This window comes from Meles meles, chromosome 17 (genome assembly GCF_922984935.1).
Source record: "Meles meles chromosome 17, mMelMel3.1 paternal haplotype, whole genome shotgun sequence".
In the NCBI taxonomy this organism is placed as follows: Eukaryota; Metazoa; Chordata; class Mammalia; order Carnivora; family Mustelidae; genus Meles; species Meles meles.
The window spans coordinates 36,909,366-36,936,138 of NC_060082.1; the positions used below are offsets into that span (position 1 = coordinate 36,909,366).

Here is a 26,773-nt window from a genome sequence, read left to right on the forward strand (position 1 = left end):
TCTGTGCTCCAGAGGGACTTGGAGCATATGCTTGTCAGGTCTAGCCACTGCTTGTCCCTGGCCTTAGCCATCAGAGTGCTGGCCACTGACTGACTGGGCTGCCTTAAAGTGGTGAAATGTTTTCTTTAAGAAACATTTTCTTCTTTTTAATTGGGGAAAATACCGTGGTGAGCACTGCAGAATGTATAGAATTGCTGAATCACTGTTATACCTTGAAACTAATATAACAGTGTATATCATCCACACTTGAATTAAAAAAAAAAAGTTTTTGAACCAACTGACATATTCAAAACATAGGATGGGTGTTGGTAATACAAAGACAAATAAATGTGGATTAGCATAGTAAAGATACAGTATGCATGGAATTACCTTAATACGATGTGGCAAGTGATACATGGAAGTTAAAAAACCAGAAGTAAAATTTGTTTTGGGAGCCCAGATAGGAGAGATTATTTCAACCTGGGAAGTCCAGGAAAACGCCATGAAAAAAGTATGATTTGAAAAATAACTAGCTATTACCTAAATATAATTCCTTTTTCCCCCTACTAAATGGATATGTGTTTCCTACCAAAAGTAAAAACTTAGAGAGATTTTAGTGAGCTAATCATTGAAGCCACTGCTGTGACCTCTACAAATAACCATATGAATGCTCTGAGGACATTTATGTAAATTTAGTGCATTCCAGCATCATCCCCCACCCATCCAACCCAGAGCCTCTGATTTCTCTTGTTTCCTGGTGGTTCACAGTGACTGCTGGTATCACGAGGACGAGTTTCAGAGCATCTTTCTGATGCCCCTTCAACACTGTTTGTCTGATCAGACGAAATGCCTCCAACCCACCCCTGTTTCCCACCGGGGAACACAGCTGTCTGCGGATTTTCACGCTTGGCTGCCGGGTCACGCTGGGTTCAGCACCACATTACTGCTAGTGGACTGGGAGCTTTTCTGCATCTGTCCTTTTATGGTTAGATCGTGCTTGCACTGTGTCGTGTGCCTCGAAGAGAGCAAAAGCTGTCCTTTCTGCTTTAAGGATTTGTGTATTGTAATCAACAGAAAGTGTAACTGTGGCATTCAGATAACAGGTATGGTGCTAATACAGGTGATGAGAGTAGCAAAGACGCCTGTCAAATCATTCCCCTGTGGGCTACTGTTCGAGCTGGACCCTTGCTATAACACCGGATTTCTCAGCCTCGGGACTGGGCATCTTGAACAAGACCCTTATTCATTGTGGAACGCTGCCCCGTGTTCTGGAGGTGTTTAGTGACATCTCCCGCTTCTCACTGAATGCCAGTAGTACCCTCAGTTGTGACAGCCAAAAATGTCTCCAGACAGTGGAAACTGGGCTGGGCGGGGGGAGGGATAAGAATTGCTCTCAGTTGAGCAGCCCAGCTCTAAAACAACACCGTGCCTGATTTTGAGCTGTATATAAAAGAGGATGTGAAGAAGGTGGCCACAGGGCTTCAAGTTTTAAATGGGGTCTGTCTGTGGCCTCTGATACAGCCTCAGCCAGGTGCCCACGGTGATGTCTAGAAAACACGGAAAAAGAGGAGCACGATAAACACTGGAAAGCAGGACTAGACTTCAGTCTGTTGTCAGAGCACATGAGATGTCTCCTTCACCATGGCACACAGAATAGGTCAGAGAGGAAATAGTGCCTCCTGTCTGCCTTGCCGGTTTGCAAACCCATGATCTGTGCCCACCAGGAAAGCAGACCGGCGTCCTCCAGCCATAGTTATGTTTTGTCCCAGTGCAACTACTGTGCTCTTCCTCCATTCGTAAGCACCCTTCTTTCTGCACCACCATGGAGCCACCCCATGGTATCTAAGTAAGTCAGCAGGAAGGAGAGGGACATGGGGCTGACCGTCAGTGGTGCCCGTCCATACTGCCTCCTCTGCGAGGTGCTTCTGGATGTGGAGGCGCCCACAGAAGGGGCCCTGCCAACATGTGCACAATTGTCACTTTGTTGTGTCAGACGGGCAGGGAAGTTGACAGACAATTGTGTTCCACTGCACCCCCCCCCCCCGAAAGATGAACTGCATCATAGAACACCTGTCAGAAACTTGGAATTGGACTAGGTGCTGGCACCTCATTTTGTCACCGTGTGTATTGCCTGCAGATGAGATTTGGCTGTTGCTGAAGAAGTCAGAGAACAAAATGAAAGGCACGAACTGTTTCCCTTTTTCAATTGAAGAACAGTTTTGAGGGAAACTACAGTCATTTGAAGTCCACCTTCATTATTAATTTTATAGAGAGATACTTTGTGGTTCTGGGTGTGGGTTTTGGGTTTTTTTTTTTGGTAAAAAGATGCATTTTTTAGATGCTCTGAAATTTTTTAGTGATTTTCTTTTCTTCATAATTAGAAGTAGTGATTAGAGTATCTTTTATATTACCTGACACTTTTCCTAAACAGTTACATGTATTTTATATTCTTTGCTTTTCTCCATAGGCTTTAATCAGAATGGATTCATTGTGTACCATAATTTGCTATTATAGTGCATCACGTATGTGAATTATTTCCATCACTGAACTATAACGTGCAGTGTGGTATAAAAAAGACAGCTAAGAGCAGTAAACCCTTTATTGATAAATATCAAGTTGTTGATAGATGCTAAGTCTGAATACATTTTACTTCATCTAGGGATTTCTAGGGATTTCTGTAGAGAAAGAAGTTGTATGTAGCCACTGAAAAAATTACATATAAAGTAAAGGGCACATCACCCTAGGTCTCAAAGGAAGAGCAGATCTATAAAGTGATTTATTATAAGAAACAGGAGAAATATTTAAATTTTTTTTACTCTCCTCGGTGTGATATAAAGAAAATATGGCATAAAAGAAATAGGAGTGCCATGACATAAATAGAGGATAAGAAGGGAAGGGAATGGAGCTAGGTGAAATAAGAAAGAGTTTTTGAGGAAAAATGAGGGTACAATCACATCATTAAGATCCACTTTGGAGATCAGAATTGGTACTTTAGAATGATGACTCATATGTGGAAGGCAGTGTTGAGATGTTCTCCTTCTACACTGTAGAAAAAACAAGAGATGGTATGATGAGAGAAAATAATAAATGTGAAGAATCACCATAGATTGTTGAGGTTCCTGAAAAATGAAACTAGAACAATGAGAGCAGAAGCAATTGGAAACAATAAAATATAAAAGAAGGCTTTTTTGGACTTAAAGGATTAACCACATTACAGATAAAATACCAGAAAGGGAGCCATATGGAGGTGTATTCTGCCATAATTTTAAAATCACTGAACAAAGGAGGAAGCTATGCAGGGATGCAAGCAAGAAAACAGGGTTACCGGTAAGAAGTAAAAAGATGTCAGACATCTGCTTGGTAACCCTTCATGCTAGACATAGTGAAACATGGGCTACTGGGTACTGAGAGAAAAGATGGTCATTCTAGAATTTTATATCCAGTGGAGTTGTTTCACTGTCTGAAGTCAAAATAGAACTGCTCTCTAAAAATGCCTGTTGTGGTCAAACCGTCTCCTCAGAGAATCGTCTTCACCTGAATGGACTCATGGAGTAGGTGGGCACCCGAGCCCACCTGAGCCAGGTGCCTTGCCATCTCCAGCTAACCTGATTGGACCAAGAGTGCAAATCTCTCGGAAGTAACCTGTGACTTCAGATCTGGCAAATAGAGATGAGCTGGGCCAACAAGATCCTTCCTCAAGGATTTTGGAAGAGTGAACTGTTGTGGTTGGCACTGAAGACTGAAGCACCAAAGTTGTGGAGATTATAGTATCATTTGTGCCATGGCAGGTCCTATGATGTGCAGGATAACTGCCCAAGAGAGGCAGAAACTGTGAAGAGGCAGAGAAGTAGATTGGTGGAGGGAGAAAGGAAAAGTGAGGAGGGTCAGCGAGAAGCAGAGAAGCCATGGAAGGAGGCAGAGTAATAGTCTCAGTACCTTTCTTGTTCCTCCCAGCCTTTTTCACCCTCTGAGTTTTGTCCCTTTTCCATACAATAAATCCTCATGGACAAGAGCATGTAGTTCTTCCAGTGAAGAAAACTTCTTAATACAAGGACATTTTCAGGTAGTCAAAGACTTACAAACTATAACACCTTGCAATGTTTCATTGAAAATGTTGTTTGAAGTAGAATAAAAGTTATAAATCTGATAATGAGGTAGTATGAAAAGACTGGATTGCTCTGTGGGACTCTCATAAGGCTTAAGACTCAATTTATCACTAAAATCTTGAGGAGACTCTTCACCTAGTGAACTACTCTCTTACTTAGCCATGCTCATGACACGGAAGATGGTGGAGGGTTTGCTGCTGCTTTTCACAATGACATCTAGACAATACTTAAAAGGAAAGAATGTTGTCTGGGATCATTATTCCTAATTTAGGCAATAGTCCTGTAATCTGACGCAAAAGATATTCTGAAACAGCCTCTCTCCCAGGTAGCATTTATCAGAATTATAATTGCATCCACATAGCTACAGCGAGGCAGCCAACATGCAAACAGATCTACAATGTTGCCTAGGAAGAACACTGGGAGAAAACATACCAAAATACTGACATGATTTTCTCTATGGTAGGATAATAGGTAATTTATATGTTTTTCCTCTCTCTCCTGTCACACATGTACACACACATGCATCCATATACATACACATGCATGTACATAGCATGTGTGTATATTTTCTTCAGAGTGTTGATTTTTAAATCAAAAGATAAACTTGCTATTAAAAAAATTAGACATGACCCTGAGAGACATTTCCAAACGAAACCACAGTAATGACCCACTAAGAACCTACAGTGCCTTGGGTACCATATTAGGCTCTTTACTTTGTCTCTCCAAATTTCTTGATGAATCCAATAGAGAGTGTGGGTTATTGCTATTTTCTAAATAAGGAAACTAAAGCTCTTTGAGGTTGAAGACTTGATGGGGTTTCTCAGGCAGTAAGTGGCACACCTGAGGTTTTGAATCTGGGTCTCTTGCATCTCCAGAGCCCTCTCTCTACCCTGTTCATCGCCTCTTCTGAATAAGCCAGGGCTGGCGACACAAACCTGGCGAGCTTGTGTCACAGCACTGGGATTAATCACAATGCAGAAGAGTAGACAGTGGGGAGAATTCAAGAATTCCCTTCTTGTATTTGAAGAAAGGTTATTTAGAGAAACCACCAGTTTTATGGTATGAAACAAGTCTTCCCTCTGCCCCTTGTATGCGTCAGTTTCTTTGTGAAACTGGAGGCTTTGGCTGCTCAGTCCTGGCATCTTGTCACTCTTATGTTCTTGAACTCATCTAAGCAATTGAGCCAATAGAAATTGGCCTTCTTTCTTTATTGTTGTTTTTGTTTTTGCTTTAGCAGGGATTTGAGTTGGGAATGAAAAATGAATGAACAAGTTGTAAAGCATGGTAAAGCCTCATTAGAGAGCATTGTGGTGAGAGTCTTGGAAAGCAATTGTAATTATGCGATACATAATATGGATTGAACAGTGATTTGGAAACATGGGATTACTTCTTCATCTGAGTTGTTCATTTTCATAGAAAACACTGATTTTTTTTTCAATCCCATCTGAAATCATAACACATGTTCCAGTACTTTCTTTAATGACACAACTTACATATTCACACACTATTGTGAATAAGTCAATTGAACCTGACCACAAGTGAATATCTTAATTTCTTTCCATTTTTGTGCTTGAACACATCATGTTGTACCTGTTTATTAATGAAAATAATAGCAAAGGAGCCAGAAGATTGTTCCTGTCTAAAAAACTGGCCAAATTATTTCACCCCTTGGACCTCAGTATTCTTGAGAAAATGAGTTGAATTATGCCCATTCCAACACTTAATGCTCTAGTCTACAAACTATTTTCCTGACTTTTGAAGAAATCTTGACTCCTCTCAACTGACAAAAATACACAGAAAAGATGACAAGAGGCAACCTTTATTGAGTACTTACGATGTTCCAGATACTTACTAAGTGTTTTTATAGATATGACTGTGTGCCTTAAACCTTTTGAAGTTGGGAAGTACTATTATTACTCCATCTAAAGTAAGAAATCTCGGAGAGTTTAAGTAACTGCCCAGAGTTGAACAGCCAGACGTGCACTCAGGCAGTTCAACTCCAGGACCAGAGTTTTGGTCACTGACAATACTGAGTCCACGTGGGAGAAGCAGAGGGGCCCCTGGATAGCAGTGCATACGTGGCTAGGGATGAAGAGCTGCAAGAGTAGATGAAGATGAAGCAATGAAGATGGTTTAGGGTGACACCCCCAAATTGGTATTTGTGCAGCATCAGTGAAGGTACCCTCTGGAAACATGTTATGCACGAAGGTTGACTCTCGTAGAAAAGAGTATCTCCCGCCACAGGGAACTTTGGGGAGCTGAGGTGGAATTGTCTGCATCCTGATCTGAGTGACTCAGCCTGAGGTCCACCCCAAGTTCCAGGCCAGCCACGTGGCTCTCATGGTGAATGTCTTCTGGATTGGCAGGGAGCCCGTCAGGGTTTATTCTGGTGGTTCCCCACTGAGTTCCGGTGTCTAAATGCTGACCAGTTGGTGAATTCATCTCTCTCCTCCCTGGCTCTCTCTTTCTCCTCTCTCTTGATATCCTCTTGTTTTTAGAGGTGTTTGGAGGCTGCTTTCTCTGCCACTAGCTCTATTCTTTTTTGGGTGGCAAAGGAGGGTGAAATTCAAACTGTTTTAAGATTGGTATGAGATTGTCTCTTCTGACAGAAATGATATATTTGCTTCCTTAAGGACCTTGATTATTCTGCTTACCCATCTTCCAGCCTTTCCCCACCTCCAGGTAGAGAATAAACAGGTGAGGGGTGGAGATTGGTCTCTCCAACTTGCCTGGACTTCTTGCTGTCGCTAAACTGTTACCCGTCATTACAGAGTCATGGTTATCTCACTGGTGTCATTGTGTTTGAACAACACATCTTGATTCCTCTCCAGTCCAGCAGATGCATTAGTTTCTTTCCCTGGTTTTGCTGTGTCACTGTTAGGTTTAGGAAATTAATAAAATTCTGAAGGTGTTTTTGCTGCTTCAGTGTTTTTGTTTAAAGGAATCAATGTTATCCCAAATCACATTAAATATACATAGTGTGTGTGTGTGTGTGTGTGTGTGTGTATTTTTCATTTGGTTGTTTTGTTCTACTTTGGCAAATTGCTTAGGGGCAGCTCTCAGAGCTGGGCCAGCAGAGTGGGTTCATGTGGCACAATTGCTTGCAGGGAAGCGTCGTGGGGTAAATTACATTACATCACCGTAATGATCCGAGTTAAACAAAGGTTTTAATTTTCTTATCCCAAAGCCTCTGGGACCTGTTGAGAAAGGGCAGGCATTTTTAGTGAGCCCATGGTCAGGAAATGACAGATTACCCTTTTAAAAAAGCAGATGTATTTTGGAGGAAAAGAAATTCATCAGGTTTAATAAATGTAGGCTAATGAGGAAGACAGGGAAGGGGGTGGCAGGAAGGGTTAGCTGTGTGAGTGGGATGGTTCTGCATGCTTTACCTGAAGAACTGAAGGAGTTGTTCAGATAATCTCTCTTGACACTTCCAAACTCAGATTTTATGAATTACTACCTTTTGTACTTTCATTGTTAGACTGTCTTCATTTCTTCATGGGACCCTTCCAGTAGCCTTCTCTCTGTCTTCTGTATGATTCCCTGTGTTCTTTTGCCCTTTTAGTCCATCCTTTCACTACCTTTTTACCTTCTCAGAGCATGGATCAGAGTCTGCTCATCTCCTGAGAAACTCTGAAAGCTCCTTTCTGCCCACTGGGTGAGGGTCCGAGGCATTCTAATCTGAGGCCTTCATATTGGACCCCACCCAGGTCACCTTCCCAACGTTAGTTTTCTTCCTAACCTTGTTTTTCTGCACTTATACCATCCACCTTCCACTGATCCTATGCAGCTGAACCGGTTGTTAGTCCCAGAACGCACTGTTGACATTTCTTCCTTTTGTGTCTTTGGAGTGTAGATGAACTGTGGGCCATCTATCAGGTCCAAGATAGGTCTGTTCCTTGTCCGTGGCCTTTAAACACCAGGCCTGATAAAAGGACAGAGAAGGAAATGTGTGCATTGCCCATCTCCTCTATTCTCCTACCCCTGGACCTGGGTGGGATCTTTTCAAGCTCTGGGCATCTCCACTGGGATGAATATAGCTGGCAATGCATATAGTCCTAGTGCATTTGACTGTGTGACTTCCTGTCGGTGATCTTGTCAGGTATCTTTATTTAGGGAAAGTTAGAAGGGTCTGAAAAGGTTCCAGGGTGTTGTTCAAAGCATACAGTGCCAGCAATTCATAATCCAGCTTTTACCTGGTTGTTTTCTTATAGGTGGGTCCCTCACCTGGTTCATCCAAAATAAGACAACTCATGGTCTTCCCCCAAGGAGAACTAAGCTCTTTAAGAGTTGTTATCTCACAGGTGGTGCCATCACCTCTCCTGCTACATGTAGCAGACCACAGGTGTCATCTCTGATACCTCCCTTGTAGCTCCCATGTACCCCCATATCCATCCATTACCATGTTTTGATTCTACATACCTCATAGCTTCCAAATTTGCACACTGTCTCTAAATCGCCATTGCTATGCTCTTCTCTAATCTGGACAACTGAAATAGTTTCCCATCTAGTCAGTACCCACTTAGTCCCACACCCTACCATTCTCCATATTGTATTGAGAATGAATTTTTTGACACAGTTCCAAATCGTGGCACCATTTGCTTAAAATACTCCAGCACCTTCCACTGCTTTGAGAATGAAGACAAAATTCTTGAGTTGACCTGTGAGACTCCCTCGGGTCTGGCTTCTTCTCTTTCTTACCTCTCTTTCTTACCTCTCCAGCCTCACCCAGGATTTTACATCCCTCACTCTGCGCCCTTCAGCCTCATGAGTTCTCTTTCCTTCCTTGCAGGTGCATTTTCCTTTTCCTGCCACAGGGTGTACGCATAGCTATTCCATCTGCTTAGAATACTATCCCTCTCTCACTTGCTTAATAAACTTTCCTTTTAGAACTCAAAGGGCCTCTTCTGATCTCTCAGTCAGATCCTCCTATTATTTTTCTCTAAACCGTATGTTCTAACTCTTTGGGGCCTCATTACAGGTTGTTTATTTGTTTTTCGTTCATGGAATGATTTGGTTGTTTTTCTTCCCTCCTGGGTCTTAAGCTCCATTAAGGCAGGAATCCTGTCTGGGTTTACTCATTATTATATCACCAACACTTAGCTCAATACCTGACATTTAATAGGCTCCTTTAAATATTTGCTGAAAGGCATGAGGAAGGGCATTTACCATACGCTTAGTGCGTGCTCTTTTCTCACTGAAGCTCCTCTTCTTTTCTTCTTTTTACTTAAGATTGAGTCCAGATGTCTCACCTTAGCTTGCAGTGTGCTGGTCCTCAGCAGCCTGGGTTACTGAGTAATTCAGCTGATCATGTCCACTAACATTCTCTCAGGGCTGCTGTGCTGGGCAGCACCCTACACTGTGGGGATAGAACAATGGGAAGGACATGGCCCCTGATACAGAGTAGGGCCACAGCTTATGGAATGTGGTATGTTTGAGGGCTGTATGAGGGCTGTGAACAAAGTAATAGGGAAATACAGAAGAGGAAGCATCAGCTTGGCCTGGGGAAGCCAGGGAATATTCCAGGGAATGTGACACAGGGGCTGAACTTGAAGATTTGTGTGTGATGTTGCCATGGCAGGCCTGGCAGTTGGGGGAAGAGAGCATCTTTGGAGAGGAAACAGCCAGAGCAGAGGTGCAGAGTGGGAAGATGGGTGTGGGTTTAGAATGAGTGAGGTCCCATGTGACTGGGGCAGAGGCATCAGGCCCATGCAGGGGACTATGGTGAGAGGAGGGCCTTGAGGGACAGACAGGCCCGGGTGCTGGGACTTAATCCTGCTCGTGCAACAAGGAGCTTCTGTATGGTTTTAAACACAAGATCAACAGGATCAGATTCATGTTTTTAAATTGATAACATCAGCATGGGGAGTGTGTGGCAGCTGGTAGGGGCAGGCGTGGAGCCATAGAGATAGACAGGAGTTGTTGGAAGGATCTGAGCGGTGAATGAGGAGGGCTTGAACCTTCACCACGAGAGTGGGAGTGGTCAGGATCAAATGATTTGAGAGACACCATGAAAGTGGAAGAGACAAAACTTGATGACGAATCTTGATGGTGAGGGTGGGGAGAGTGGAGGCAAGGTGGCTCAGGGTTTTTCACTGGAGGGAAATGACAGATAATGATATCTTGAATGGAGGGAGTCCCCAAGGCTCCTTGGGATTCAGATGGTCCTAGGTGACTCCAGTGGTCAGTAGATGGCAGGGCAGGTTGGAATGTAATACAGAGAAGTAAATTTGATAAATTATAAGAAAAAAAAGAACTTTTTGATTCATAATTTGAGTAGATCCTCAAATTTTGCATTTGTTCTCTGTGAGGAAGGAAATTGCTGGACTTGTTGATCGTATTAATAGAAAATTTCATTGTGATCCCATTAAGAAAATATATCCCTGGCCCCCATGTGGCACTTGGGCTGGTTGTGATGAGGGCACATTGGTTTTATCTGCTCAGTAAGGCAGGTCCCGAAGGACCCTGTATTTGGCAGTACTCCAATAATCGTGTTACTCTTTCTGTTCTCTAAACTTACCAGACAGCCGTTATGCACTAACATTGAGTTGGGCACTGTAAGGAAAACGACTGAGTCGTGAATCTCATGTCTTCTTAAGCCTCTGGTAACTCGGCTCCCATTTCGACCTGAATAGCTTTAATCTGTAAATTGGGCTGAGTCCTCCAGTAACTCTAGAACCCCACTCAAGGGCCATTTTCTTCTGCCTGTATCAAACCTGGGCTATTTGAACAGGCGTGTCATACCACAAAGGTAGTAGTTCCCAGATGTGTGTAGAGGGTACAGCAGATTGGTTTGGAAGTGCCAATGGCTTTAAAAAGTCAAAGTATGAAACCATTCATATTTTATGGGGGCTGGGCATAAACAACTATGTGACAAGAGTTTACAGGAAGCAGAGTCCAGAAGGGCTCTGGAGAAGACTCTGATGGGACATTTGTACTCTCCTTTTATACCTCCTGTACTCACTGTCCCCAGAAGCAATGGACCCTCCTTGGGAGCCCCCACTATCTATTGAACATAAATGTCACTTTACCCTCACTGCTCACTCTTGGGTACCAAGGCAAAGAAAAGCTTCCACAAACACCCAGGAAAGGGGCATGACTCCATTACCAAGGCCAAGTGGGTGGCTCTGAACACAGGACTGATGGTAGTGTGTGTGACGGTCATGCTGTGGCAGACAAGAGGGGCTCAATGACAGGGATGCAGGCTAACAGAGTTGCTTGAAAGGCTGTATCCGTTGAGTCTACAGGCCTGGAAAATTGTAACTCTTTAATAATCATTTGTAAGCTGAATGAATAAATGAACAGTGAGATGAATGAAGAACAAATGGATGAATCAGGGTCCAAGCGAAGGACCTTGAGTAGGAACCACGGGACTCGGTGGAGCTAGTGTGGCAGGTTGGTAGGGAAGGTTGAGATGGGACCCAGGAGCAGCTGGATGCTCATGTGGTTCCTAGGGCTTCTGTTCTCCTCAGTGCACTGGCGATCAGGCAACAGGATGTTGGAGACCCCACACATGCACTAATGGGAAGATGTTCTGTATTTTAGCACCAGATTCAGTGCCTGGGCACTGTTTCTCCGATGGTAGATAGAAGTGCCATGAGGTGGTTAAGAGCATGGACCCTGGAGCCCAGCTCCTGAGTTTCACTCTTGGCTGCACTTATTAGCTCAGTTAGGCAAGTCTAATCTCTCTGGGCCTCAGTTTGCTCATCTGTTAAACGGGGATAATAGTAAGACCTGTCTCAGAATGTTATTGTGAGGATCACATGCATAATACACTTAAAGTTGAGTTAGGTATTTTTATTGTTGTTATTTTACTGTTGGGTGGGGAGTAAGGAGGAGGGGTCAGACAATGTCTGAATTTTCAGTGTAGGCTCCGGTTCTTAGAATGAAGATTTGGCATTGAGCCATTGACAGGCCATTTTGTCGATGGTATGCGAAGGCTGATGTCGGGGTTCAGGTTTGAGTCTGTATCCTCTGGGGAGTCCAGGGTAAGCAGGGCTCCCCGACTCATGATACCGTATAGAGAAGAGTTTGAGGAGAGGTGAGAATGGAGGGGTGGCAATCCATAGTGCTAGTGTAGTTCTCCAAGGTCATTTAACAGATGACATCCATCCTCTTGAAGGGTCTGGTGGTCTGGGACCTGAGTTCCCTGTAAGTTGGAGGAGTTGTAGGGAAGGTGTAGGGAAGGTAGGCCTCATTTCCCTCTCTTTGAAGTGAGCAGAATAATACATATCTTGCTTAACCAATGGCATTATTACAGGATAAAAATGTCAAAGGAAATAGTTTGGAAAGATTAAGATATCCGTAACAGCAATAAATGATTATTGTTAAATTGGATCCCACTGCTCACTTGCATTCTGCTTTTAAGGCCTCACTTGCATTCTTCCCTTGTGTGGGGTGCCTGGGTGGCTCAGTCAGTTAAGTGTCTGCCTTTGACTCAGGTCATGATCCTGGGATTGAATCCCACACTGGTCTCCTTTCTTGGTGAGGAGCCTGCTTCTCCCTCTACCTGGCGCTCCCCCTGCTTGTGCTCTCTCCACTCTCCCTCTCTGTCCCAAATTAAACAAACAAACAAACAAACAAACAAACAAACAAAAACTTAAACCCAACAGCATTGTGGTTCATCATCTTTCCTGAGGCACATGTACCAAAGGCTCAGCAGGGCCAGCGAGGAGGGGACTGAGTGTCTGCAGGCATTCCCCCCCAGCCCACCTGTGCCCCCCACCCCCACCCCGCCACTGTGGTGATTCCCAGCCACAGGCCTTCATGCTGGTTCCTGAAGTGTTGGTTCTTCCCGCCTCCTGTCATCTCAGTGTAGTTCTCCCTCAAGCCTGGCTGTTTGATTATTCTAGCCACGCAGGGTTCTGTCTTCCGAAATCTACAAATTAGCACTGACTTATTCTTCAACCCCAGCTGGTTTGGGTTTCTAACTATCTTGTAGGTGACTTGAGACAACTATATGTATATCCGAAAGTCTGCTGGAGAAAGGAGACCGGCTGGGTAGTAGAAACTGCATTTGGGAGCTTGAGCTCAGCATCTTATCTCTGCCTCTTACAGTTTGTGGACCCTTGGCTAAATTTTTGAAGTTCTCTAAACTTCCATTTTCTCACCTGTAAAATGGTGATAGTAATACCCACGTCAGCATCATTATGCAACTCAAATGATAGGAAGCTCAAGGTGTGACAGGCATTCAGTCAATGATATTTCAGGTTGCCTCTCCCCTGCAGAGGAAGACCAGGGGTAGGGGTGAGGCGGGGAAGAGATATTTCTAAGCCTCACTGAAACTGAACATTTCATTCTTACTGTTTGTCTTATCTTCAGAAATGACTTCTCAAACAGGACTGAGATCTTCCTCAGGCGGAGCGAGAGCTCACGCTCTGTGGTGGTAAGAATGCTGACATAGGCCGGCTTGGGCTTTCCTCAGTAACATTCAGCTCATCTCAATAGTCGTGGGTTCCTTGAACCACACAGCGTGCACTCCAGCCACCAAAGCCAAGTGCCCACAGAGGTTCCTGCCTGAGCAGCTGGAAGGAGAGAGCCCTTCTGGTGATTCTGCACCATTTTAGAGACAGCTCAGATCTAGCAATTATCCTGAACATTCTAACTCCACTAGGAGATTGGTCGCTTTTTGTCTTTTTAAAATTCTGTTTCTGAGAACCCCCTAGGAGAGGCAGCTGGGCTGTTGGCTCTTGAGACTGCCTACTGGTGACTTAAGGTGATTAATGCTTTCCCCCTTCATTATTCAAGATAAAACTTTATCATCACAAGGAACTACCTCATCAAAATGCCAGGATCCTCTTGGTTACAAGAAATTTATTGGAATGATTCTTTTTTTAATCTCAAGCCATAAAACCATTTTAAACTTTAAATGTCATAACAACATTAGTGAATGATTTATTGAGGGCAAAACAAATTGGTTTATCGGCTCATGGGCTGCTTTGGCAACCAAGGTACTTTGGAGAATCTTTTGTCTTTTTAAATTTATGTGTAAGCTTTGCAGAAAGGAGGAGATCCCAAAAGTTTTGCAATGCTGAAGTTTGGAAAGTGGACCTAATATTTTTTTTCATTCTCAAGGCCATTTCAATTATGCCTGAGCACTAATTTTCTGCAAAGTGGCTAAAATAGATAGGGAAATGAGCTGTTCTTACTGACAGTTGACTATAATGTGAAGAGTTGAATTTCCTTTTCTTCTGCTTCATAATCCATGACCAGCAGTTAAAGAAAAATGTAAAAAGTTTGCAGTCCCATTGTTTCCTCAGCATTACTGATTGCCTTGAGAGTGGCTTGCTTCCCATCTGTATTCCTGATGACAGCCCTAACATTTTGTTTCTATGAGGAAACAAAGTTGCGAATAATGAGGAAGATGCACAGAGATGCAGGTGGCAGGAAGACGTTCTGAGAATTCCTCAGGGCATTGTAATTTTCCACAGCAACTCCTCCAGACCTCTCATGACTTCCTCAGTGCTCTGGGGGAAAGTTTGCATATTTGGCAAATAATCAATGCCTTGCTTGCTTAAAATGTAAGTAACTTATGCATCAGATTTGTCTCCTTCCCTGAAGCCTTACTCAGCCAACCTCTGCCTGTGCTTGGCCAGGAGAGAGCAGATTATCTGGGAAACCGACTGTGAGATGAGATCTGAGTGCAGGTTCTTGTTGCGAAGTGCTCTTGGGATGGGCCCCTGTGAGGGAGCGAGGGAGGCAGGATTAAACAAAGGGAAGGTCAGTTACAGAGAGGCCTCTCTCAGTAGACCCCATGGGCGGCTATGGAGCGGGGATGCCCTTCACACTGTCCCGCCTTGAAACAAGGAGGCTGGACCTTAAGAACCTTCTCCTGAGCAAGTTATGGACAGAGCTGCCTCCAGGAAGGGGCTGCTCTGTGGTTTCAGCATCTTGTTAAAGCCATGGCAGACTGCGGAGGGGAGGAGAAGAGAGGTTTCCAGAGGCAACTCTGGAAGCTTCTTGCCCCCAGTGGCTCCATCACTGACCAGAAGTGGGGGACCAAGGTCGGCTTCTTGGCTTACCACAGAAAGGGCCAACTTCTGTGATGTTGGACCCCACCGAATTTTCAGAGCGTGGAAACCCCTGCTGCTTGTCCTTTGCTCTTAGCCTGAGCCCTTGCTTTTTAGAGGCCCCCTCAGGAGTTGGGGCTGAGAGAGGCAACATAGCTTCCCTCTTCTCACAAACCTTCCAGACAGAAGAGAGGGACATTATTTCTTCCACTGAGGCACTTCTGGAATCGTGGAGAGGACAGACACACACCCGTGGAGGCAGAACAGAGAGACCTCAGGAACATGAATAAATGCAGGGTAACAAGGCCCAAACCCATGTGCATTTTTGAGTCTGCTCACTCAGCATGGGGTTTCACAGTCTCCTTCCAATTTCACCTGTATTCCTTCTGAACGCTCATCGAGCACCCCGAGTCCCCTTCCCCAATACCAGAGTCACACTTCTGCCATTGAGAATTGGCTGGGTTAGGTCCCTGCGATGTGAATTTCCCTCATCACTTCTCTGTGGGCCTGGATCTCCTCCGCTGCAAACAGGGCTGGACTCAGAGCTGTTCAGTCCACACTCCCCCCACCCCCCTCTGTGGTTTGCCTGGGGCCTTGGCTCCTCCTGGTGCTGGTGCTTATCCACCTCATTACTCACCAGCTCCCTCCCTCTCCTGTTGGGTTGATGTGTTATTAGAAATGGTCCTGAAATTGTTTTCTTCACTGGATAAAATATTCATCACTTAGATCTGTATTTTTATTGAAAATTTCAAGTGGAGCGGGCTGTGTTTATGTTGTCATACATCATAGGCATGCGAAGCTTTGCATGAGCAAGCGGAATCAAGGGTTGACGGGGTTTATGAACACTGTGTGTGGAGAGACAGGGAGGAGGGGAGCAATGAATGCCCGTGGTTTCTTTAGCAGGCATTTTCACAAAGATAAAGCAGCAGCAGCAGCAGTAATATTAATAATAATAATAATAATAGCAATAAAAAAGGCTAATAATTCCAAGATGGGGGCACCCACTGTTATAATTGTGTAATTAGAGTTTTGTTCACTGCTGTCTCATCAGTGCCCTCTAGAGTGTCTGTGATAATGTAGAGGTTCAAAAATACTTGTTGAATTAATTATGTAATTAATTATCTCCAGGAAAATCATAGCTTTCCACCCTAATTGAACTAGGGGCATAGCCTTGTTTGCTGCTTGGTCCTCCTGGCTTCAGGTTAGTGTTGTGCTTCAAAGACACTGGAATTCTGAGGGCCAAGGAAGTGATTTCACCATTCCAATGACGTATTGGACAGAGCTCAGTGTAGGGTTTGGCTTCTGAAAGTTGAGATTTGGGTTTGGGGACAAAGATACCATTCTCTACCCAGAGACCAGGCACCCTGTCCTGTGTGTGTGAGTCATGGATGTGTGTGTGAGTACACAGGTACATGTGGTGTGTGTGCTGGAGGAGATGCTGGGGAGGAAGGGGGTAGTGTTCAGCTTGAGCCTATAAAGGTGCTGAGAGGTCCTTTGAATGGGAAGATGCCATCCCTACATCATGGTCAGGGAGTGGGTTTTCCTGGGCTGCCTATCTTTATGGAATCATGTAGTCTTTCTAATGGTGCCCCATGTGGTCAGTGGAGATATGACCTTAGAGTGGGTAACTTCTGGAACATGATGCCAAGAGAGTTTTCTTTTTATTCTGGGAAGCTGTTGAAGACCCAAAGCTGGGACAAGAGCCAATTAACCCTACATTCTAAGTTCACAGTGTGCTCCCAGAGCTTATTGAAAGTCCTGACTCAGAGAAGCAGCCTTACAGGCTCCTTCCCATCACCTGCCTGCCAGTAGTAAGGGACTGGAAGAGAGAAAGGGGTTTAGGGTTTATAAAGAGGTGCCTGTAATGAGAGGCTGTTGTGTCCTCTATTCCCCGGTCTTGGGGGAAGGAGAAGAAGTGTTTTCCCTCTCTAAAACGGGGAGAGGAAGACCCCCAAGAGAATAACTCATACAGGTTAGGGGTGCCCCAAATTCTTCCTCCTCAGTTAAACCAGGGCTAGCAGTTACCTCACTTTTGAAAATCATCAAGCCACCACGTTTGCAAAATGCCCAAAGCTGCTGTGGTTTGAAGACAAGGTGGAGGTCTGAAAGAGGTGCCATCCAAGCAGTCAGCTGTCATTCATCTGGCAAGGCTAGAGTGCATGAGGCTCATGTCTGTTACATGGGCCCATTTGAAGGTGGCTGGGCTTGAACCACCTTATGGAATCTTCTATTTCCCATCCTACCACCTGCCAAGAAGGCTGCCTACCAGATAAGGAGTCCCAGAAGCAAGAGGATATGGATTGGTTCTCCTCTGAGAGGGACCCAAGGATGGGGGAGTGTGGTAAACTTGAGATGGGTATCTCTCACCCAGGTGTTGGAGGAGAAGGTCCCTCTAAGGAACCAATAAACACTCCCCACAAAAGAATGACATTTGGACATATTGCCACAAGGAAGAATTGAGCACCAGCCAATCTGAAGAAACAGGGACAGTCCACAGAAAGAGGACTGCCTTTTTGCTCTAAACACTCACCTGAGATGACTTCTTTCTGCCTCTTCCTCCCGAACCCCCACCCTGATACCAGAGGTAAAGCACACAAGGGAAGGAGAGACATTTGTCTATAGACTTTTTGGTCTTTCTCTCCAACAAGGTTGAACACACAACAGTTCCTGTCTATGCTGGGGGCAGGGATGGGGGGGTGGTGTGCAGGAAGGAGAAGAGTTCAAATCCATGCGTGGGACTGGAGTCTTGGGGCAAAGGGCTGGAGAAGTCCTGGAATTGGGCTGAGATCCTGCTAAGGGCATGGCCACCCAAGTTTGGGGGAGTGTATGGGAAGTAGAGATGCCATGGACTAGTTGGGCAGTTGGAGAAATGTTGGAAGAGGTGGTCACTAAATCACTGTCAAAAGCAAAAATTCTCTGGTTTTCAGTTTCAGAGGAGAGTTTGCACAATTTCAAACCAGCCAGTCTTTCCCATGCTATCCCTCATAACTGTTAGGTAACAAGATTGAGTAGTGATGAAGCATGCAGGTTGAAACCTTTAGGGACTAACCAACAAACCAGCTGATCTAATGGCCGGAGCCTCATGTATTGGTTGATAGACACTCGGGGACAGAAATGCTGCCCATCAGGTCCCCTTGGAAGCCAGTGGTGAGTTCTGCACTGGTGACCTCATTAGTATGCATGTGTGTGGACTCTCAATCCAATAAGGGCTCGGAAGTGTCATTAAACCTGGCAAGGAAAAGAGGGCCAGCTGAGCCTGATTAGTATTGATTGGAATTTCTTGCCACCAATAAATTTACTTATTAATGTCGATGTTTAGAGTCCTGTTTTCATAAGAGCAGCTATCTTTGTTCTTTTCTTCCCCTTGATTTTTTTATTTGTTTGTTTGTTTTCAGTGACAGTTTTCATTTGAAGAAACATTTTGGGAAAAATCAGAACTGTAGTCTGCAGAGGGCGGGTTTTACTCTGCTCCCTTGTTGCTCTTCCTTTTCCCCAACCCTCTTTGTCTCAGCTTCTCTCTACCATGTGGTGGTTGAAGAGGGGTTGGGAGGTGGGGGTGGCGTCACAGTTCCACCAGCCCCTCCAGTGCTGTTTCATGTTTCCTGACTGTGCAGAAAGTTTCCTCTTACAATGGTATCTTTCTCCAGGTTTTCTTAAAACAAAGAGGCAAAACCCAAAATCTTCTATAATTTGACTCCACCCTCGTTGAAATGTCAGTTCTTTTTTTTTTTTTTTAATTTTATTTATTTATTTGACAGAGAGAGAGAGATCATAAGCAGGCAGAGAGGCAGGGGGAAGCAGGCTCCCTGCTGAGTGGGGAGCCCGATGTGGGGCTCGATCCCAAGATCCTGAGATCATGACCCGAGCCGAAGGCAGTGGCTTAACCCACTGAGCCACCCAGGTGGCCCTGAAATGTCAGTTCTGCTGGGGCAAGCACTGTGTTTCTTTTGCTGGTCACTAGATGCCCTCACTGTGTTCGGTCCCAGGCATTTATTAAGTGCATGATTACATACCAGCAGACATACCCATCCTGTTCCCCACTGCTCCTTGCTGCTTGCCAAGCACTGGGGGCTGCTCTCCCTGCTATCAGACCAGCATGGCATCATAGTCCTGCTCCCACATGTCCTTTCTTTCCACTGATGCACACATATGAATGTCATCTTGGAGACCCAGAAGCAGTCTGAAGTCTGATACCAACAGCCCCGCTCTCTTGCCACATTTGACTGATGGTAGTTTGGTAGATGTTGTTAATTAGCTCTTTGAGTTGGAGACTGGTACTGATGAGACCAAGATTATGGACTCCAACCTCATATAATTTCCCCCAAATGACAATTCATTGACCATAGATTTTACCCCTAACCTGACCAGCCACTCACAAAAGGGTATGACTTGTTCTGGGAGAGGAAGTGTATCAAATTCAGTATAATTCAGTGCCACTGGCAAAGCACCTCAAAGCCAGTGACCTCCTGAAGGAGTTAGACATTTTGTCCTTTTATATGCAGTATTATGGCTGTAGGGGCACGGGATCCGCATATGCATAAGGCTTCCTATAGATGGTGCTGGTTGTTGCCCATACTCAGTCCTTACCCCTGAGAGGCTAAAGGAGCACCGAGAAGGGTCAGTGGGATCAAAGACTCATGGATGAGAAAGGGACCTCAGAGAGAACGGCTATATGTTGCTGGGACCAGCTTCTGAGTATATAGCTTATTTAAGGAATTGCATGTATTATGTTTGCAAGTGACAGTAAGTTGCTAGGTAAGTATACAGAAAGAAGATGTTTATTATGTCAGGGACTGGTTTGTTATAGTAAATACCCTCACAGATGTCAGTTTCCTCAGATGATAGGTAAATCTCAGACTAGCCAACCTCTTCTCCCCACATTTCCAACTCCACCGACCCCTGTTTCAGCATTGAAAAGTTGTAAGCTTCTCAGCCTGAAGGTCATAACCCAAGTCACTTTTCTGCGTGCATGTCTCCTGCCTGGGTAATTGATACCCAGGGCCAGTTATTTGTTGGCTACTGTCATGAAAGGAGTAGGCGAGGTTACTGGCTAATAATCTTCAAGGCCAGGAGATGTGGGTGGAGCAGGTCAGATGACACTGTCCACATGGGCATTTGGATTCAGTTTTTAGAGGGCCAGAAGAACAGTTATCCTACTTGGCCTTCAGTGTGTCTTGGGCAAATGGGTACACCTTATGTGGACCTGGATCCCTAGGATCTGTTCTTTAGCTTAGGTGGTGATAGTGGTTGATTCTACTTTGTATTTGGAGATAATACTATATTGCAGGTTACTTGGTGGCAAAGATTTCTCTTCTTACTCAGGTTTGAATTTCTTATAGCATAGGGCCTTCTACTGAAAGGCATCCAACAAATGAATGGTAGTTGGGTAAAAGCCAAGTGAATATAAAATGTTATTCACAAAGCATAGTGGTCCCTATTACAGAAAGAATCAGGATAGTGGGAGCTTTTTTTTTTTTTTTTAAGATTTTATTTATTTATTTGACAGACAGATCACAAGTAAGCAGAGAGGCAGAGAGAGAGGGAAGGAAGAGAAGGCAGAGAGAGGAGGAAGCAGACTCTCCGCCAAGCAGAGAGCCCGATGTGGGGCTTGATCCCAGGACCCTGGGATCATGACCTGAGCCGAAGGCAGAGGCTTTAACCCACTGAGCCACCCAGGTGCCCCAGGATAGTGGGAGCTTTAATTGATGGTAGTAACTCCTACCTGACTGACCCCGTGTATCTTTCTTTTTTACTTCACCTGGAAATAAAGACTGCAGTTGTCCTGAAGGTCAGACACTTGTCCTGAAGGTCAGACACCTGGCACCTGCCAGGACTTGACTTTGGGTCTTACATATCTGTTTTTGTTGGCTTGAGTAGTTTTTGGTGTTTAGGGATTCTAGTGGGAGAACTGCTAGGGGGAAGGGACAGGAAAGGAAAAATTAACTTTCCAGTGTTAGGAAATGGATTTGGTAACTTTCTTGCTGCTTTCCTGATCAGTTTTGAGGGTTCCTGGTTGAAAGGGCTTGCAAGTTTTAGAAAAGTGGGGAAGGAAAACACTTTCATTTTCAAATGGGTAAACAATCTGTCCCCTTTCCTTCAAACCTCCAAAATAGCTCTAGAGCTGTTTATTCCGTTAGAATTTTGTCAGTTATTCTAGTGGCCAAGTATCCATAGATGGGGAGGGTCAGATGGCTGGTATGTGGTTTAATGAGGCATCCTTGGGAAAGGTGCCCAAAGAAATTGAAATGGAAAGATTGGGACTTTCTTGGGGTCAAGGATGTTGCAAGGATGAGAAGTTATATATAAGAAGTCTTGTTCTGGAAGTAGTCAGGAAACTGCATTTCCAAAGTTTCTATTTTGTAATGATGTCATGTAGTAACTCACGGGATTAGATGATGTCTGACTTGCAGAATATTCTTTAGTCAGTTCATCCTTAGTCGCTGATGGAAATTTGCTGTGTACTCGGTACTCTAATGGATGCCATAGGGAATAAAGACTTACAAGGCTTGCTTTGTATACCCAAGAGCTTTATCTCCTAGCTCAGGATATAGATCATCATATAGAAACAAGTAGTGATTACACCATGCCATCTATGGTGGGATTCTAAATTATGTGTTCTGACTCTAGCCCTTTATCTTGCTCTCTTTCTTCACAGAAATTATTAACTATTATGCCCAAATAATGGGTCCGTGATTAAAGGAGTGAGACTGATATAAGGCGAAGGTCAAGCAAAGCTTTATTTCGCGCCAAGCATTGGGAATCTAACCGAACATTCGGGGCCACACCTCTTACAAGAGAGGGCAATCCTTCTCTGTTTCACAGACTAGCTTTTAAGGGCAAAGGCCATGCGGTCAGGCAGAGGTGACCAATGAAATTGTAACACACACAGGAAACTCCAGTAATGCTAGGTGACCAATTGAATTACAATTTACCCTAGTAGACATTAGAACCAGCCTATTACACCTTGATTAGGATTGGCGCCAAAAGCTCCCAGAGGGCGGGGGTCCCTACTCCTTGGTAACCAGGGAGACAGTATGCAACCCCCCACTGATCTGATGTCTCCATCTGGCCTGACCCACCCTTGTATCTGGGCTTTGTTACCTGGAGCTGTTTTCGGGAACTTGTCTCCAAGTAAATCCCCTGGGGGAAGGGGAGCAGGGACAGTTTCTAAATAGGTCCTTATCGTGGAAGAAGCAAAAGCGCTCTTTGGGGTTTCTCTCACAAAGGCACTAATCTCTTTCCCACAGGCTCCACCCTCAGGACCTGATCCTGTCCCTGAGGCCCCGCCTCCTAATGCCCTCTCCCTGGAGGCTGGGATTCAGTGGATTAATGGGAAGAGACACAATCCTGGCCAGTGCGGAAGTTAGTGGTTACTGAGGGCCGGGTCATCTTCAAGGTTCTTTTGTATACCTTTTCTCAGAGGAAGAGCTGAGAGATAGGATGATAGTGGCCACCTCCTTTTCTGGTTTAAGACAGAATCCTTTGCCACATCCCAGTCTCTAGCTGAGGTTTAGGCTGAGCCTTGTGGGGCCAGGTAAATTCTTTCCTGGCCTATGCATTCCTTGACTCTTTTTAATGGCCTCCAGGCAAGATTGTGGGCTACTTTTCGCAGCAGATAGAGGGGTGTTTGGTTTAATCATGGAGTTGGTAGGATTTGAAGAATAAGAACTCTCTCTCTGTCTTTTTTTAAATTAACATAATTGTGTTATTTGCCCCAGGGGTACAGGTCTGTGAATCAGCACATACCCTCTCCAATGTCTATCACCCAGCCACCCTATCCTTCCCCCATCTCCTCCAGCAACCCTCAGTTTGTTTCCTGAGATTAAGAGTCTCTTAAGGTTTGTCTTGCACTCTGGTTTCATCTTGTTTCCTTTTTCCCTCCCTTCCCCAGTGATGCTCTGTGTTATTTCTCAAATTCCTCATATCAGTGAGATCGATGATAATTGTCTTTCTCTGATTGACTTATTTCACTTAGCATAATACCCTCTAGTTCCATCCACGGAAGACTAAGAACTCTTAGAAAAAATAAACCTGTTTGTAATTTTAAAATATGAGCAAGGCACTTAACCATTCTGTACCTTATTGCATGTATTTTGTATAAATCAGTATAAGTGCATAAATAAGTCTAGGTGAAGAAGTTGAGCTAAGAGTTGGCATGATTTGGTGACAAGATGCCAGTTTCAGAGACAGATCTGAGTCTAAAAGTCACTTTTCTCATCTGGAAAATTGGGAGTTTTTAACTTACCTCCTACGCTTAAATATGGCAGGTGCCCAGCCAAGTGGCTGCATGTAGAAGGTATTGGATAAATGTTAAATCAAATCCCTTTTGGGGCTAATTACACTGTCTTACACTGCTGTCTTTTTCCATGTTTGTTTTGTCTGCCCACCAGATTATAAACTTACTGAGAGTAGGGGTTTTATCCCTATCATCTTTATATTCCTCATCATGCCCAGCACAATACCGGATGAGTACCAGCCACTTCATAAAATCCTTAATGAAGCTTCATTTACAGCTGGTGAAACAAGAGCTGCCCAGTGGCAAGAAATTTCACAGAGACATCACAGAAGTGTGTGAATCCCCAGCATTTAGCCCATAGTGGGAGCCCATAGTAGGTACCGAAATAATAAATGAATGAATGAATGAAAATGACAGAGATTTAATGAATATGACATAAACTTCATCATACTATATCAACCACTACAGAGCCCTGGCATCACAAGGACTAATGAAGCCTTAATTATAGGATTACAATTCACAAATACTATGCAATAAGCTAGTTCAGTTTTAGGTAGCTGTTGAACACTTAGGAGATAGGGAATATACTGATATTTCTAGAACTCTCCCTAGTGTAAAATATATTAGTTGTATAAATCATACAAACATGAATTAGAGAAGATACTTAATATGTGTGTTTTTCTTATCTGAACAGTTGACATTGGGCCTCCCACTCACCCAGTCTATTAACGAATGTGGTATCAAGGGGCGGGAGGTGGGGGTAGGTGAGGAATTTGAAGTTGCTGTGGATGTGAGGACATTAATGCTTTGATAGAAGAGCAGGAGCTCTTGCCGTGTTTTTATGTGACCGCTTCTAAATGTGTTATCGTTGTCACAGCCGACATCTGATGTCTATTAAGTGCTTGCTGTATGCCAAGCATTGTTCCAAGCTCTTTCCCTTCAATATCTCAGTTAATCTTTACATCTCTATGAGCTTTATACTCTACCAATTAGGGACCTGAGGCTCAGAGAACATAAACTGTCTGCCACAGCCTCAGAACTAGTAAGTGAAAGTGGGATCAGAGCCCTTGAGGGAGCCCAGGCTCTGTTATAACCATGAGTCTCTAACGCCCCTCCTTATCTTTAGTGCCCTGGATCAGGTGGTTCTGTCTGTGGCAAGCACCCAGAGGAATACAGAAATGTACTGGGCATGTGGGGTTATGGATTCAAGTAACATACTAGGTCTCAGCCCTGTGGCATTCCCATAGAGTCAATGAAACAACTGAAAACTTGAACAGTTACAAAAACTGTAAGAGTTTAAGAATAGCAGAAAAGATGGTGTTAGAGGTCAGGGCGATCATTTGGGTTTGGCAGATTTAATGATGTTAATCGGGGAAGGGGCTGAAAGGTGATATTGGGGTGGGGATAGTGGAAGGCAGTGTATGAAGTGGTGGGTGGGAAGCATGATGGGGAAGGTTCTTCAACACTGCAGCGGGGTGAAAGCCAGAGAGAGCTGCCGCAGGGTCACCTCACAAGGGTTCCCATGCACAGTGATTATTGGAGGCTGATTTCAAGGAGGGGGTAGTGAGGAGCTCCTCCCACTCATTCAGTGCCACATTTCAGTGATTGCATGACACATCCAGCTGAGAGCTGGATGGGAGTTTTGTCTCGATGCTTCTCTATCATCTTTCCTTCGTTCTTTTTTTCCTTCTTTTCCTTGCCTTCATACTGATCTTCACATGTGTAGTCATTTCCCCAACAGTACTCCTTGCTGGAGCTCTTCCTCCCCTTCCTCTTGCCTTCTGATTAGTATAGCAGACATACCTTGAGCACCTTGTGTATACTAGCATCACTGTTTACTTGTTCTGTGTGTGGCTGACTTGCCAGCTAATGCGGTATGTGAACCACACTCCAATAATTGCTTTGTTAATGAGCTGATACAGCTTCTGGTGTGAACACAGAGAGGTCTGGGGAGAGAGGCCCCAGAATTTGCTGATGTGTTTAGAACTAGCCAGATGATGAGAAGAGGGTGGAGACTGAGAAATGAAGGCTCTAGAGGTAAAAGGAAAATGAAGAGAGTGGTTTCACTGGAGCCAAGGGAGGAAAAACTGTGGAAACAGACGGTGGAGATATGGAAGTATGCTCATGAACAGGTGAACAGAGCAGTTTTCTAAAGTGGTCCGTATGTGATCATATTCTTATGAGAAGTATGTATCTATGTGTATTTATAGAAAAATGTCACAGAGGATATTTTTAAAAAGGTCATTGGTAGTTGTTATTTTTAGATTTTTTAAATGTATCTATTCCTAAAATTTGTATAATGAATTTAAGTTGTACTATAATGGTAAGACATGGAAGGTGCGGTCCATACCAAATGTGACAGACATCTTCATGTAACAGAATGATGTAAATATATCACTCAACTTCAACAATCTAGAGGATGTCAATGACCTTGACAAAAGTTCTTTAAACGGAACAGGGAGGAATAGTCAGACTGCAACAGGGTAGGGAGTGGGTGGGAGGGGAGGACTCAGAGGCTGGGCATTGACTGTTCTTTCAAGAGTCTGGAAGGACTTGGCCATGAAGAAAAGAAGTTAGGATCGAAGCTGATGATGTAAAAGTTGTGGGATGAAAGAAATGTCTTTATAAAGTGGGAGGGGCTGGAATATGTCTTTATGCTAAGGAGAGGACCAGTTAAGATAAGCTGGTTGAGGGTGCAGGAGGAGAGTGAGATAACTGATGGAGGATGGTCCTTCAGAAGATTGAAGGGGAGAGAATCAAAGCACAGAGTTAGTTTTGTCATGGGAAAGCTGTCCCTTACACTATGGGAACACAGATGAATGAGTGGGTAGGTGTCAGTGGAGATAAAGATGTATGTGGTTAGGAAAGAAGATGAAGACACTCTTATAGAATGGTCTTGACGTTCTCAGAGAATCAGCAGGTACAAGCTTTGGTCTTATATAAAGCTGCCCCCAAAATAAATGTCCCTACGGGTTTTGTCAGTGTAATAAGTTGGATGTAAGCTCTGTGAGGGCAACCTTACATGGGACATTCCCATGTGTCTTCAGTACTTAGCATAATACCTGGCACATAGTGGAGGCTTAGACAATATTTGTCATTTATTCGACTCTATGATTAGAAAAAGAATTGGTTATTTCCAGTCTGTTCTTCATTATTCATGCATTCCTTTTTTTTAGCTTTTTAAAAAAAGTTTTATTTTAATTTTTTTTATTTTTAAAGATTTTCTATTTATTTATTTGACAGACAGAGATCACAAGTAGGCAGAGAGGCAGGCAGAGGAGGGGAAAGCAGGCTCCACACCGAGCAGAAAGCCCGATGCAGGGCTCGATCCCAGGACTCTGAGATCATGACCTGAGCTGAAGGCAGAGGCTTTAACCCACTGAGCCACGTGCCCCAGTTTTTTTTTTTTTAATGTTATATATATATTTTTTAAAATTTTTTAT

General features: G+C 44.1%; 1 protein-coding gene across 6 annotated transcripts in view; it reads left to right on the plus strand.

Moving 5' to 3' along the window:
- The window catches only part of HHAT (hedgehog acyltransferase), a 335,352-nt gene that overhangs the window by 202,458 nt on the left and 106,121 nt on the right, over positions 1-26,773 (plus strand). Inside the window, exon 11 of one of the 6 annotated variants that reach the window (XR_006815465.1) lies at positions 13,407-13,470. The exons of the other annotated variants lie outside the window; for them this stretch is intronic. The gene's annotated coding sequence lies outside the window, so the exon portion shown is untranslated. The remainder of the gene's footprint in view (positions 1-13,406; positions 13,471-26,773) is intronic. 6 annotated transcript variants of the gene reach the window in all.